This window comes from Hirundo rustica, chromosome 27, assembly GCF_015227805.2.
Source record: "Hirundo rustica isolate bHirRus1 chromosome 27, bHirRus1.pri.v3, whole genome shotgun sequence".
NCBI classification, from domain to species: Eukaryota; Metazoa; Chordata; class Aves; order Passeriformes; family Hirundinidae; genus Hirundo; species Hirundo rustica.
The window spans coordinates 4,677,145-4,693,244 of NC_053476.1; the positions used below are offsets into that span (position 1 = coordinate 4,677,145).

At 53.6% G+C, this 16,100-nt stretch overlaps 1 protein-coding gene across 21 annotated transcripts in view; it reads right to left on the minus strand.

The window, feature by feature from the left end:
* Window positions 1-14,503, minus strand: part of MAPT (microtubule associated protein tau) — a 45,115-nt gene extending 30,612 nt beyond the window's left edge. For all 21 annotated transcript variants that reach the window (XM_040087162.2, XM_040087174.2, XM_040087173.2 and 18 more), the window contains exon 1: window positions 14,417-14,503. The gene's annotated coding sequence lies outside the window, so the exon portion shown is untranslated. The remainder of the gene's footprint in view (window positions 1-14,416) is intronic.
* Between the last annotated feature and the right edge of the window lie 1,597 nt (window positions 14,504-16,100).

Sequence of the window (16,100 nt, forward strand, 5' to 3'; positions counted from 1 at the left end):
GCATTGGCACACCCTGGGACTCACCCGCGGGGCCAAGAGAGCAGCTCCACCCTTCATGTCAGCCACAAAATACCCACAAAGTGCCCACAAAATACCCACAAAATACCCACAAAGTGCCCACAAAATACCCACAAAGTGCCCACAAAGTGCCCACAAAATACCCACAAAGTACCCACAAAACACCCACAAAATACCCACAAAATACCCACAAAATACCCCAGCGATCACCCAGTAACCCCCAGGCCAAGCAGAGCCTCTTGGCTATTGTCTTGTGCTCAGCATCTTCCTTCACCGTTATTTAATCAGAAGGGGCACAAAGCACGCGCTCTTGTTGTTGAAACTGAAAGCTCAACAAACACCAGCTAAGTGTTACCTCTGAAAGGTGATCAAACACAAACAGGGCTTTAAAAAAAACCACATCATTCTGTCTGGATTACTTAATTAAAACAGAGTGACAGCACCGTGAACAACATCAGCCTGAAAGGCTGTTCATAATTCATAAGCAACTTCCTTTTCATCTCCTTTGTGTACTTCTCCAAGTACTGTTTTTCCCAGAAGCCGACAGAGGAAGGAATATGGACGATGATCTCATTAACTGCAGGCACTAATATGCAGCGAGCTGAAAAATTACACAGAATTTCAGGATATCTAGTCAAGAGGACAGAAAACTTATTTTAGGTTCAAAGACAGATAAATGCCTTTTGGAGCAATAGGACAGAGCTGCAAAAAAAAAGCCTTTTTTTCTTGTTGTGTTGTTTTGGTTTTTTGGTTTTTTGGGTTTTTTTAATGATTTTTCCATATTTATGATAGCTTAAGTAACTTCTTGGAGGTCTGAAACTTTTGCCCCTTTCTCCAGAGGCTGGACACTTTCCAAAGGGACACGAGACGGGTTTGGATTCGCAGCAAAACAGCTTTTGGGGCACAGGAGTCTCATCACAGCAGTATGGACATCCATTTTCTGTTCCTGTCACTCCGTTCCCCTGCCCAAGTCCCTCTCACCAATACAGCCCTTACAAATCAAACCTGGACCAAAACCTTGGAGCAACACAGCCAAGAGCTCCGTGAGCTGCTGCCAGGGGTCACCACGGGGGTCTCCAGAGCAGGCTCGTGGCCAGGGGAAAGCCAAGGAACACTCACATGCTGATAAGTTCCTCAGGGTTGCTGAGAATTAAACTAACAGAATTTGCCATCCCAAATCAGCTTAGGCCCAGTTCAGCAGCTGCCTCAGAGCAGGGTAGCAATTAGAGACCAGATTATCCAACACAAAACCCCGAGCTGCAGCACGGGGGGAACGGGTTTGTCTGCACGCCTCCCCTCTGCCCAAATAAACCAGCTGTGACCTGCTCCACCCTCACCTCACCCAAAGCCTGAGCCACCTCCATCTCCACCTGCAGCATCTCCTGTCACTGAACGGATCATCCTTCCTTGATCTTTCACCACTTCTTACTTTCCTTCTCACTTTTGGCCTGGTTTACCTGAGTGAGCCAAACCCAGCCTCCTCCAGCAGAGCCCACCCTTCCCCAGGAGCTCTCGGAGGGCGTTTAAGGGTGGCCAGGGCCCAGGGAGGTGTTGGCACTCCAGATCACCCAGCTCATTCCATAATACGATGCAAAAAAAATCAGGCTGCCCCTAAGTCCACTAACTTTAGCTAGCTTAGAGCTCTGATCAGAAGGGCTTAGGTGGCAGCAGAAAAGGAAGCAACAGCAGCTTTAAAGGCTGCCCTGTGTGTTCAGCAGGCTCTTTGTGAGAGAGGGGAGAGAAGCCTCTTTGGCAGGGATTTACCAGGCTGCCTTGGGATTTCTTCCCTACCCCCTGCCAGAGCATCCTGCAGTCGTGCGTTTCACCGAGCCCCGAGATGGTCGATGGGGGGATAAACTCTTCCTCCCCAAAATCCTGCTTGCTTGGGAAGCCTTTAAGCAGTTGAACACGCAGAGCGGATCAAAGGGAAGGCAGATCTTATTTACCAGCTAATTCTCTTTGACTCTTCCCATCCCAGGCTGAGCCCAACCTGCTGCAAATCAGAGCATCTCCCCTGCTGCTGGTTTGAAGGCGGGCTCGACAGCTCTCAGGCTTGTAGCAGTCGTTATTTCCTCAACAGAAAATGCTGGAAGGCTGATATTCCCCCAGCACTGCCTTTCCAAGGCTGGGCTTATGCCCAGATGTGGCTGCAGAGCTCAGGCACGGCACGGCAGAGTCCAGGACAGTGTCACAGGCTGCTCCTCCAGCCAGCCCACTGCCACCAAAAAGGATGGGGAGAGGGAAAAGAGGGAAAATAGTTCCCAAAAAACGTCCCTGGAGCCTTAATGAACTGGCACAATCGATGGCACAACAGCTGTTCTGCTCCATGGAGTGACCACTTCACCTTGGCTGGCAAACGACGCCATGAGGAGGCAGAAATTGCTTTTCTGAGAGATTGCATTGCCTGAAGGAAGAAAAGCAGGCATCCATCCCCACTAACTGACGGCTGCCACGCTCCCCTGTGTGCCTCACGTGGAATGGGAAGGGATGTGCCCAGGATGAGCAGCAGAGGACAGACCCTCCTGGCAGGGCTCACCTGCTCTGGGACAGCTGCAATCTAACAAACACAGGATAGTTGTGTGGCCAGCAGTGTCTCATGGCTATCACAATTTCCTTCATTAATATGAGGTCAGAAACAAGCTGACAGGACTTATTTCATGCTCCAGTGGGTACCAAAGCAGCTCCCAAGGCAAGGGACGGGCTGGTGGATGCAGGATCGCCCTCATCTCCCTCAGTACAGCCCATCTGGGAGGGCACTGAGGTACACCCATCCTGAGCCCCCTGCAGCATAATTCAGCCAATCAAAGAGCTGAGAAATACCCCAAAAGTCACTCTGTCAGCCAGCCGTACGTGAAACACCCTGAAAGGAACAGGAGGGTGAAAATATCCGCCCTGGCTGCTGAGACAGCACAGAGCTGAGCTCCCAGACAGAAGCTGGCTCCAGCTCGCCCTGTGATCCATCAAGGTGCCTTGGCAGGCTGTGAACAGCGACTCCTTGGGAGCAGCTCTGCTGTTCCTCCTCACACGAGCTCCATGCCACAGCCCGAGCCACGGGACCCAGCAGGAGAAGCACCCAGAGCCCCAGATCCCTTTGGCAGGAGCACATGGAGAGCAGCACCCAGTGGGAGCTGGGGACATCCCTGCAGCCTGCTGTGACCCCTGGGCCGCCTGCAGGGTGCACACACCCTGCACTGCCGGGGTTAGGTTAAATGTTCTGCACTTAACTGCAAAAACTGCAGGGCAACCACCCCTGCAGCACTGCACTGCCTTCCTGCCAGCCCCGGGAATTTTTCCTGTCTTTGCTGCAGCAGCAAACAGCCACCATTCCCGTGGTGAAATGCCACTGAGCCAGGGCTCTGGGGACAGGACTGAGCCCTCCTGTGCTGGCAAGGGTCACATCCTGCAGCTCCCAGGACCTGCTCCAGTCCCCAGCTGCACATCAGCTCCCCTCCCCAGGCTCTCCGTGGGCAAAGGCAGATGATGCTGCTGTGTCTGGTGCCAGGCTCAAATGATGCTGACACCGAGATGAGATCAGCATGCAACACCAGAAGCCTCATAAATTAAAGAGAATTTTGTGAGGAGAAAACTTCACTTGAGCTGTAAAAGGACTCAGAGGTTTGGGTACTTGGCAAGTACCAAGTCAGTAATGTCCGTGTGCAGTGCAGCACCACAGGAAGGGCCCAAAATTCATGGCGAAAGAAGCAGATACTTCAACTTCAGAACAGCAATTGTGGAAAGATCAAGAGAATGAGGCCCTCAAAACCTGGGCAGAGCAAGGCCAGGCCAGGCTCAGATCACAGCGCTCGGTCCTTCCTTCCCTGCACCACCAGCACTGCCCTAACACCCACCAGGAGCTGGTTCCAGGCACCAAACCAACACAAACTGAGCCCCTCACAGGCAGAAATTTCACCTGACAGCAGCACTGTGGGTCACCTCATGCTGATTGAGGAGCAACGACATGACAAAGGGGGAAAGTGTGGGAGGCCAGCGCTGTGCCAGCACCAGCTACCGCCCAGCTGCACCTGAGCCCCTCCAAGTTTTGCCTCAGGCTTGAAAAAGACGCTCTCGAGACACAAGGTGTGTGTTTATTGCTTCCTTTGATCTCAGCTGCTCCTCTTTCTTTGATTTCACAGGGCTGACAACATTTGCTGCACCCTGACAGAATTCTGTGAATATTCAATGCTGCCACGGTAATGAAGATATTAAATATGAAAGATTCTTCGTGCCACAGCTCCAGCCTAGTGAGCGACCCCAGTCAGAGCAGATGCGACAGAACCAGGAGAGCTTTGTGGCCACTAATGTTGCAGGAGATTTTCCCAGGGCAGGGAGAACATTCTTCACGGATTGGGCCATCATTTCTAAAGTTATTTTGAGCTGTTTCAGCACAGGGATAGAAGATAAAATGATGACAACGGCACCATCTGCTCCAGCTACTGTCACACCACCATGGCTGGCATGGCTCCTACAGAAAGCCTGTCCCAGGGGAAAGCCACGGCAGGTGAGGCTCCCCGGGGAGCTTCCCTTCTCCCGCTCTCCTTCTGCAGGATCCAAGTCTGCACGTGCAGAGGGATCGCAGCGTGCCACGGCAGAGACACTTCCACACGGAGGCGGAGGGACAGGACAGGGTCCAGCAGCAACGCTCCCGGGAACGGGCGCTGCCAGCCTGGAAAAGCCCAGCTCAGCCCTGCAGCAGGGACACAGCTCTCCCCACACACTTTAGATACACTGAGCTCATCTCACCAAGCCGTCACCTTCGGCCATGTGACGCCCAGACTGGGCACCAGACACCCAACGGTGTCCAGTTCCAGGTCCCTGAAGGTGACTGACAGCGCTGGAATGCAGCAGCCAGCCTCACCAGGAGGCTCTGTAAACACAGAGGGAAGAGCCTGGCATTCTCGACACACTGGTTCCTTGGCCTAGAAAGCAGCAAACACGTCAGACCTCACCAACTTTTGGGGCTTCAGCAGGATTTGTCCCCACCCCAACAGTCACCGTGCGACCAGACCGGGCTCTGTGATGCCCCTTTTAGCTTCTGTCTGGCTCTGCTGAATTATTTTTGTTTTTCATGACTCAGAGGCTCTTCAGATGAGGTCAAAAGTCACAGTGTGTTTCCTGAACATCATCTTTCATTCTTTAATGCCAAAAGACAACAAACAATAGGACATTCATCAAGTGTTTCTGCTTTGCTTTTATGTTGTTGTGTAACAGCAGAAAAACACTGTTCCCTAAAATGTTCACAACTGTATTTACTAAAACTAAAAGCTCCATTTTTTTATTAAATCTGTATCAGGTCAGTAAGAAGATAAATGCAGAGGAAAAAAAAGAAAGCCTAATCTGGAAGAGCTCAAGAGAGAAAACAAACAAACATCAGCAGGAGGGCTGAGCAGGGATGAGAGAATCCTTCATTTCCTGACAGGGAGGGACGGGACTGGGACACACCAGCCCAGGGGAAGCAGGTGGGCTTCCCAACAGGTTCAAACCCCGCCCAAGCACCCAGGAGCTCCAGCCCTGCTCCCAGGAGTTGTTGATCCTGCTGCCCAGGGGCTGGCGAGGCACCAGCGCCTGTTTCTGCTCAGGTTCTGCACACCACGACACGAGCAGCAAAGGATCTGTGATAGGAGATGTCTGTGTCTCCCCATACCCTGCACACGTTCACACAATCTGAGAGCCAGAGCTCTTCCTTCTAACACAAAAACCCAACAGCAGCTGCATTTGTACCTTTATTTCTCCTAACAAGGGAGCACAGTTTGTGCTGAGGCACAAGACAAACGAGGATTCTACAGTGAGGATGAACAGCGATTAAAAACCTTTATACCAAAACATCCCTACTGAGCTCTTGGGTGTCTCTCCCCAGCTGGTCTTTGCCCAGTTTGGGCCACTCGGGATGACAATCAAGCAGCAATCTGTCTTGGCTTGATTTTAGTTTTATGGGGCCGATGAGCAGATTTGCAGCACAAGCAGATGCAGGCAGTGTGACTAAGTGACAATCCGCATGGGAACACGGACCATAAATTCAGCCAAAGAGTTGTAAAACAGTTATTTCCCCTCCTAACCCAAAGGCTAAAGGAAGAGAAAGTTAAAAAAAATAAAATAAAATCCATAATTCACATGCATTTCATCTTCCCTAGGAATTAGCCCAGTTGGTGCCAATCTTTCTTCTCACAGGGATGAGGGAAATTGTCCGAATTTAAGCCTGCCCCAAGTCTCGGAATTCCGGCTCGATCTTCCCCAGTACATTTGTTAAAAATAAACGAGGTGCAATCAGTCTCCTCGGGGATTTTATCCTCTTTCAGCTCTAAATGCAGCTCTGCTCTCACATGTCTGACATGTACAAAAGGACTGCCTGCCTCAGAGCCTCACTTCTGCCTTAAAATAATCTCACTCCTGCTCTCGGGTTACCAGGGCTCCATTCATGTTCCAAAGGGTCACGGGCTCTCTTCTCAATCATTAAAACAAAGGCTGGAAGACACAGGGCTGCTGGTGTGTCAGCACCGCTTGTTTTTATCGTGGATGAATGGAGCCAGCCTGTTTGGAGAGGCTTTGACCACACCTAAAGCCACGGCTTTGTCATCCCTTATCGAGGGAGGCAGGAGCTCTCCCAGCAGCAAAGAAACCCCACCGAGCCCAAAGGCTTCACCCACCCCACAGAACCGCCCCGTTCTCACTGATGAGAGGCATTCACGGCTTTTCTCAGTGCCAAGCAATCCGTCCTCGGCTCAAAAGCTCGCTTCGCACCCGCCCAGCTCCCTCCTGTGCCTGTTCCACCCGGCACCGGGATGTGCCGCTCCCCTGCACACCAGCACTACAACCCCTAAGCAGCATTCCTCCATTTAAGAACTTCAGGAGGCTCCCGGATGGTGACAGAGCAAACGAGTTCAGGGAATCCAAAACTCCTCTGTTAAAGTGAGCAACAGGAGCTAATGAAACCTGCTCTGGAGCTGAGCACGGACCTCAGGCAGCCGTGACAATAAACCCTATTATTAGACACAAAAGCAGTGACATATTTGAGAGATTAAGCATTAATAAGTGCCTTCACATGAAAGAGTATTCATTTTTCACCTCCTGCCTGGAGGAACCTGGGGGAAGGGAGGAGCTGGCAAATAATCCAGCTACCACCAAAAAAGGGGAAAAGCACAACTCATGCAAAGTAAGCTCCAGAACCATGAAATAAGGATGCAGGTCAGCGATGCTGCAGAGGAGAGATTCCCGATGCTGGAATTCCACGCCCTGCAGGGAGCTGGGTCCCACCCTGCTCTCAGCAAGGGCCAGGCCAGCACCAGCGAGGAGCCCCAGGAGAACATGGAGCTGGGGCTGCCAGGCAGGGTTTAATACGGAAAGGCAAGAGGGCAGGAACAGGAGAGATGGATGAGGAAGGAGAGCAGACAGGACAGCAGACAGGACAGCATCCCAGGTGTGCGCAGGGTGCTTGGATTTGGCAGGTGCCCAAGATGCTGCTCGGGATGAGAACAAAACCAGGGAGCAGCACGGACCCCTCCTGCTCCCAGCTGCTCTTTCTGGATCACCCACCACCACAACCCTGCAAGGCTCCACAAACCCCAGAGCCACTCCCTTTGTCACAGCATAAGTCCAACGTCCTCATTTTGGTCCCAACACCCTCATTTTGGTCCCATCCTGTCCAAATCTGTTCTCCCAGGCAGTGACTCCAAGCCATGCCACAGCTCGAGAAGATTTTACCTGCTTTCCTTTTTGCCCCCAACAGCAACATTTATTAATTCTGCCTGTTCACGCCTGCCAGGCTCTCCATTATTACACCAGGAAATGCTGAGGGAAAACCGTGTAGTTTTCTGTCCAATTTGGAGACGTCCATTGTTAAAAGCTCCTTGTACAAATCCCTCCAGGCAGCTCCAGGCAGCACCCTTTGTCATGCTGATGAGGCAGGAGGTAAAACCACATATAAGCAGGAACTTCAGAAGGCAGAATTTGCCCAGAGTAAAGTCTGCCCCTGAATTCAGAGCCAGTGGGAGCTGAAAATCAACCACAAAAGGCAATTCTGACTTTGGATTAAATCCCAGCTTTGTGCTTACTAACACCACAAACTACAGCTACCAGCAGAGAGCACGAGAAGCTCCAGTTCTGCTGCATTATCCAGTTTCCTCACCGGTCTCACCTTAAAGCACAGAGGTAACTCAATCCCAGCAACTCTCACCCCACCACATGCAGGATCTGCAGCCGAGGGTAACAAAACAGCTCCACAGGGAGAGAGTCAGCACTCTGTACCAGGTGGGTCAGCACTAGGGCAGGAACACGAGCCACATTTCCAAATCTTACATTTCCTTTACTTCTGACCATACCAAAGTCAAGTACCGCTCCAGATATAAACGGCATTTTTATACAAAGGTTCCCCACACAACCCTGAGCGGACACAAATACAGAGTGACCTCCAGGAAGGAATCCCTCCAGATTATCCCTTCTTTTGGGACAGTCTCCTCTGGCACCACTTCTGTCATCGCCGTGGTCTCCAAGTAACACAACGACCCTGCAGAGCAGGAGCAGCCCCTTCTCCCTCTGCCCGAGACTCGTCCTGGTACCTGGGGATCCACAGCAACCAGCCAGGACAAGGACAAGCCTCGTTTGCCCATCACTCGGCCTCTCATCTCGAGTGTGACAGCCCTGATCTGCCTGTGGTTTGACTGAGAATGTGCACAGCTGGCCAGATGTGCTCTCTGCACCAGGAAGCTCTGCTGAAGTGACATTTCACTCCACAGGAGAAGGAGCAGAGCTGCTTCTGAGCACCACACACACGCTCCACAGTGAGACCAAGCCGAGGCAGACAGGATATAAGTAACTTTTAATCAAAGAAAAGATAAAATGTTTCCTAGGACAAGGAACAATTTTACCACTCTGAACATCTCCCCTACTTGTGCAATCTCAACTTCAAAACTGCAGCCCTGAAAACACTTCTTCGAAGTGCAGGGAAAACAGTTGGTTTATCTCAGAAGTGGATCTCCAGCCCTCCACAAACAGCCTGAGCTGGATGTCCTCAGGAGTCACAGGAGAGGCTTCTTTAGATTTTTCGAGTCATTTACAAACAACTCATGGAATTTCATTCTGCAGCAACTGACTTGGGACACTGATGAAATCAATCTGAAATTACATCTGGCACTTCCAGGCAGACAGCCCGGGGCAGGAGCTGAGGAGGAGCCATAAAGTGCAACGCTGATAAGAGGCAGAAAGCCCTTCAAAGTCTCACACACAGTGCTATATCCAAACCCCTCAATACAAGAGGTTTCATCACCTCTCTTTAAGGGAGGAGTTAACACCGCCCTCCCTGGCCCTGCACCTCATCCCTCAACATCCCACCCTGTGCCCGAGGGCATTGTCCAAACTCCCCTCAGCTCCTGGGGACAAACCCCTCTGCCTCCCCAGGGCAGCGGTGGGACAATCCCCCTGCTCTGGAGGACAGCGCTGAGGGAAGGCAGAGCGGCAAGGACAGACGGGCAGTGACACCAGATCTGCTCCAGGAAGAGAGGTCAGGGCAGGTACAGTGAAGAGGCTGCAAAGATGGAAATAATTAGCCCAACAAGGGCAATAATCCCTTTAGCTTAACAGAAGGTATCCCCTGGTGCTCCCTTTCCTTGGATATTTAAAGAAGAGACACTGAAAACAGGAGCCACACTATGTGTTATGACCACCTTTACTAATTGGTCTGCTAGGAAAGAAAAGGGAAAAACCAGTGGATTGATTTCTGAGGAGCGAAAAGCTCATTAGACTTGCAAAGAAAACCCACTCAAGTCTAAAGGCACAGATACTTCTCCTCCAGACTCCAGTGTAAACCACACATGCTTTCCTCAGGCACTTAAAAAAAACCAGCCTACAACCAGCAGATTTCAGTGTAAAACAAAGCTCCAGCTCACAGATGGAGGAGGGAGATCCATCCTGCTGTAAGAGAGACTCAGATTCACTCAGTCCCTCAGAGCTGAGCTGTGCCCACCTTAAAAACCTCACAAGGGGTTACCTGAAGGGTCACAATTCTGCTATACCCAGCACATCCTAGGGTGACCTGCAAAGACAGCTTGGGATTGAGGGCCGTTCATGCCAAAAAGCCAGGTGGGAACAGCACTGCACAGAGCAGGAGCTCCACATCTCGCTGAAGGGAGCAGTGATCCAAAGTGGGGGCTGCACCTCTGGTGAGGCTGAGCCAGCCTGGTGCTCAGTGAGGTTTCACCAAACCCACCCCTCTCTGCCCCAGTCCACTCACCCTAATCCTCTTCCCAGGACTGCTGCCAGGTGAGAGGGAACAGCTCTGCAAGATCAGCAGCCCAAGCGACTCCTGCAATTGCTTCCTTTTCCACCTCCAGAGGCAGGCAGAGCCCCACGGCATCCAGCATTACCCAGTTTAATGATGAGCACCCCCAAGGCCAAGGACGTGCCCTCGGGGTGAGCCCCAGGCACCATCCAGCCAGCTCTGGAGTCTGAGCACCACAGCCAAGCAAGCAGAGCCCCTGAGGTAGAGAGAGATTACACTGCATTGGCAGAAAAACCTAGAAAGCCAGCACGGCTCTGCTGCCACTGCAGCAGTAGGGAGAGGCCCTCAGAGAGCTGCTGCTCCTCCGAGCTGGGGCTGGGAACAGCCAGGATGCTGAGCTGGGGCTCCCCCTCCACCCAGCCGCAGGACAGGTACACCAGGGAAACCGTCACCTCGGGGTTTAACAGCCTTGGCTACTCGAATACAGCCAGAGAGACCCATTCTGCTTTAAGGACGGGCTCTCAGTGCTTTTCCACAGACTCGTGGGTTTGCAGACCCCAGAACGAGCCAGAAAGCACCGGCCATGACCATTTTGCTCAGGGCTGGCTGCTCTACCTGCAGAACCACAACCCACTAAATTCCTTTTAAACCCCGCTGCCACATTCCAGCAGCCCCACAAGGGCTGTCACAAGTCCAAGGCACTACACCACAAGCCTCCACCCCTCAGTCCAGCCCCACACCTCAGCACAGCCAGCACACAGCCTAGCAGTCAACCAGCCAACCTGCAAGCCGACTGACCTCACCAGCCAGCAAGCTGGGCAAACTGGAAAATACTGGGAGCCGGGTGGAAACCAGTGCCCTGGATCTTCCTTGACTCATTCATCAAGTGTCAGAGCATTCCTACAGCTAAATTAGCAGCGCTGCCCCAAAGGACACCAACACCACAGGCAAGCCCCATCAGGCTGACAAAATAAGATTATTCTGCTCAAGACAAACTCAAATCCACAGCTTTCTTCCAGCTTTTGTATAATCTTGCTTTTGGGAAGAAAGGGACCAGCCACCCTGAGCATTTCCCCCTCAGACAGTGCCTCATGATCCAATTTTCCACGCTCTGCCAGCCAAGAGGGATTTGTCTGGAAGCCTGGGGTGGGCACACCCAGCACCCACCCCGGCCAGCACAGCCAGATGGGCACACACGGACGCTCCGAGGGCACCGGCAGCCACAGCTGTGCTGCAGGATGGGGCAGGACAATCGGTCACTCCCGTGCCGATGAAGGCAGGCTTTCAGGAGCTTCAGCACAGACAGCAGCTCAAGAACATTTCCAACGTGGCTTTTCCAACAGCCCCACAATGCTGCGAAGCCCAGCTTCCACGTGGGGATATATAAATGTAACCGGGGAGCGATTTGCTCCATCCCTGCTGCTACACCCTCAGCAAAACCCAGCAAGGTGGCACCCAAACACTCCCAAATCCCACGCCTGGCAAAACACTGGCGAAAAGCCCGTGGTGCCACACGGATCAACGAGCACCCCACGAGGAACGCTGTTCTCCGAAATGCAGCACAGGAACACAAAAGGCAGAGGATGAAAACACCCACCTCACCAGCACGCCAGGAGCATCCCTGACCGGCTACACCCTGCTCTTCCTCACGGAGAAAGGGCAGCTACAGTGTTAAATTTTCCTCGTTTTTATCCTATGGAGACCGGCCAGGGGAGCAGAACTTCCCGTGGCTTTTGGGAATGAAATGACAAAGCTACAGCAGCCCCTTTTCATATATAAAACATGTGAAATAACTGCTTGGTCCTCCTGAAGCTGCAGTTCTTTAAGCACAGAGGGAATGGGACAGTTTGAATGGAATGCCTTGGGAAGGCGGAGGCTGGAAGCAGAGGGCAGCAAGGGGACACAGAGGAGTGGGAAAGGGTGAGCAAGACCAAATTAGAAGCCCGACCTGTAAATACTTAACACAGTGCTTGACAGAGGGAGACACACAAAACCTGCACCTGCCACCTGCAGGGACTGGACCCACCCCCTCCTCACGGAGCTTCCCACAGGGCACACAGAGCTCCCACCACTTCTATCCTCAGCTAATCCCCTCTGCTGCAGGATAAACATCCCTATCTGATCTGTGACACCATCTGTGGGATGGGCATCATATTTCCCCAGGTCTCAAAGAATGAACCCCAGCTGCATCTAATTCAAAGAACGAGAAGATGCAATACTTTAATCAGGTGTGAACCATCTGCCAGTGAGTGGATGCCCATCCCTGGAAGTGTTCCAGGCCAGGTTGGAGGGATCTGGTCTAATGGGAGATGTCCCTGCTCAAGGCAGGGGGGTGGAATGAGATGTAAGGCTCCTTTCAACCCAATCCATTCCATGAGTCTATGTTCAAATCCTCTACAAACTACAGGTAAATCAGCCAACACTTTGCTTTTCTCCTTCAGTTGCTCACCTTGGAGGGAAAACCAAGCATTTCGTGTATCAAGAGGGAACAAAGCATAACTGGGTTAGACAATTTCTCACTCCTAGAGAGAATGAGGTTTTCATTTTTCTCCCCTCAAGAGCAGCCTGCAAACACCCAGCTGAGACCTGCTTTGACTGACCACCCTGAGAGAAATAATGCCAAAAAACCCTGAACCCCCAAAAGGAAAGCCATTAAACACCCCAAACCCGAGGTACTGGCAGCAGAGCCAAAAGCCCTTCAATGGATGGAAGCAGGCAGCCATCGCTCAACAAGACAAATTAACGATTCTCAGCAGCAAATTTTGTTCCACTGATTCAGACGCGCATCCAACATCTGCCCACATCCACGCCAGGGAAGCTCGGGAATACTCTGCGTACAAATGGTGACAGCTTAGCTCATCTCAGCAGCTCCTTCCAGCACGTTTCCAGGCAAGAGCAGCCTCTCGCTGCAAATGGAGCTGCACCTCGCGTGGTGGTACCACAGCAAATGGAAGGAGAAACTCCCTTTAAAGTGATGGCAGCTGCCCTCAGCAAGCAGCAGCAGGATTGCGTTTCTGGGTGTTCAAAAACACCAGGAAAAATACGATTTTTCCTCCCTTGTGCTCATGTGGCAGGCAGAGATGCAGGCAGAAATCTCCATCCCTCACCTGAAATGAGCTGTTTCTGCTCCTTGCAGGTTTAATTGCTCCTGGGAACACCTGGCCAGGGAACTTCCCTTTCCCCATCTAAGTTAGACTTAAAATAAAGAAACACCCAAAAACCACAGGTAAAAAAGGTGAAACCCAGAAAGGGGGCCAGCCCCACACCCTGCCTGGTAGGATTTTGGGATGAGAAAGAAGAGACAGCATGGGAAGAGGCAGATGGAAGGGACAAGGGGGCAGTTCCAGCACGACAAGGGCAATGCCAGCACGGCACTGGGATGCTTGGGATGTGCACGGCACATCCAGGGACCACCAGTGACACCAAGCAGCACCACCCCAGCCCCAAACCCACGAGGACGGGCACCAGCATCCCCACCCCGGCTGGAAAACACCCGGGATTCAACAGGGTGGGACCCACCTCGTTCACGTTTAACACCTCGAGATGGGCACCGGGGGGTGCAACAAAGCCGGGCAACGCCGGGGTGCCGTGACCTCAATAACGCTTTCCCCCAGCGAAATTTAGGGCTGGGCATGGACAGCTCCCTTTTTCCCTTTTTTTTTTTTTTTTTTTTTTTAATCGAAACGCTTCTTCGTTAGGGTTTCCCATCATTGATTAATTTCCCGTTTTTAATCCCCGCTGCCTCCCCCCTCGAGGCGGCTGCAGAACATGGCCCCGCGCTGCCGCCCCTCCTGCCGCAGCCCCGGCCCCACCTGCCGGGAGGAGCGGGACCGAGAGCGGCGCAAAGCGGGGAGAAAGCCCCAGATCCGCCCTTCTCCATCCATCCCTTCCATCCTTCCCATCCATCCATCCATCCCTCCCTCGCCCGCCGCACCTGCCCCGGCGCCCGCGCTGCCGCAGGGGCCGCGCCTGGCGCTGCCGCAGCCCCGGGGCGCCGGCACCGGGACACGCCCCTCCCCTCGCTTTTGGGGTGAAATGGCCGGATTTTGCTTCTCTGGGGGGGAGGTGGTGATATTTCCCCCCCCCCGCCCCAACCCCTCCGCCCTTCTCCGCGCGGGACGCGGCGAAGGGAGAGCGCGCCCGGGGGGGATTCACCGCCCGCCAGCCCGGGGCAGCCGCCCCTCCCCGTACCTGCCGCGGCGGGGGTGTCCGCACGGGAGCCGGGTGCCCAACGGCGGTGGCGGTGGCAGCAGCGGCGGCGGCGGCGGCGGCGCGGGCGGGGCGGGGGCGCGCGCGGGGCTCCGGAACCCTTCGCCGCTGCCGGCGGGGCGGAGTCGCGCGCGCGCTGTCGCGGAGCGCCGCTCGAGCTCCCCCCCCCCTCATCCCCACCGCCCCCCCCCCGCCGCGCGCCCCCGCCCCGCCCCCGCGCGCGCCCCCGCCGCCGCCGCCGCCCCATGTTGTCCGCCGGGGACGCGGGGGCGCGTCGCCGCCGCCCCGCCCCGGCAGGGTTGCGCGCCTCCCCGACTGCACCCGCCCCTCACGGCCCCCTCCACGCCCCTCACGCCCCTCATGGCCGGGCTTGCGGCGGGCCCCCGAGCCGGGCCAGCGGGGCCGGCCTCCTGACCTCCCGCAGTGATCCCTCCGCCACCCACCCCACCCCGACCCCGAGGGATGAGCGGGACAATCCGCCTCGCACAGCCCTGTGGCGCCCGCTTCCATCCCGGTTTCTGCCCGGCCGCGCATCCCGCACACGCTCCTGCCTCCGGGCGCTGCTGGGCGCAGCCCTCAGCGTCCATGGAGATGGCGGCAGCGCGGCTCGTGTGGGAAGCGCATCCCCTCAGCAGCCTCCACAGCAGCCACGCAGGTTTGGTTTCATCCTGGTAAAGCTCCAGGATGACAAAGGGAGAGCAGCCGCTTCCTACACACGGCGGCAGCTCCGCGGCATCACCCGCAGCACCTGCAGTGGAGAGGAAGAGGCCACAGAGTGTGCAGGGACAGGGCTGGCCGCTCTCCTTGGCTTTTGGTTCAGCAGACACCTGTCAGAAGGAGCAACAGGTGACAGGAGAACGGCCCTGAGCTGTCGGGGTTCCCTCAGCGCCGCGCCACCAGCCTGAAGTGCTGGAAAGCAAAGGGAGAGGCTCACAAAACCAGACCCCGATCCCAAAAGATCCCTCTCGACCTTGCCTGCTTCATCTGGAGCAGCAGTGAGCTGCTTTTGCTCAGCCTGGAAGAGTTGTGGACACGCTGGAGATCCCTGGATGGAATTACTACCTTGTGTTAACAGGGTTACTATCCCTAATAATTGGATTTAATAAAGAAACTGCAGGAGGGCAGGATCCAGTTTTCAGTTTTTCTTGAGAAACAGTGAGGTGCGAATCAAGGACAAATACCCAGTCTAAGAACAGGCTTTTTGTGAGAGAAACAGATCAGGAACCTGCAGCACCAGGTTCTCATTAAAGCCTTTTTTTACCTGTAGTTGTTGAGTATTTCTTTATTTTAAGTCTAACTTAGATGGGGAAAGGGAAGTTTCCTCACCAGTCTTTCCAGGAGCACACACACGCAGCACCAGTCTGCTTTTTAAAGCAGATCAGAATGGGAATAGTCCATCTTGGTTTGGAATAAAGTTTTATGGAGTGTCAAAGCTATTCTCTTACTACAGTACCAATAACTACAAACCTACAGATCAGAGTTGTACAAAAAAAATTTCAATTTGTGAACATGCAATATTATGAGATAGTTGGCTTTGTTTGCTTGTTTTCAGGTCAATAGTAATAGGTGAGCCCATCTAAAACCAGAGGAATGGTTCTTTTCTGCCCATTTTTAAACTGCCTAAAAAGTACCCACTGTAATTTAGCTAGAGAATTTTCCTAGATTA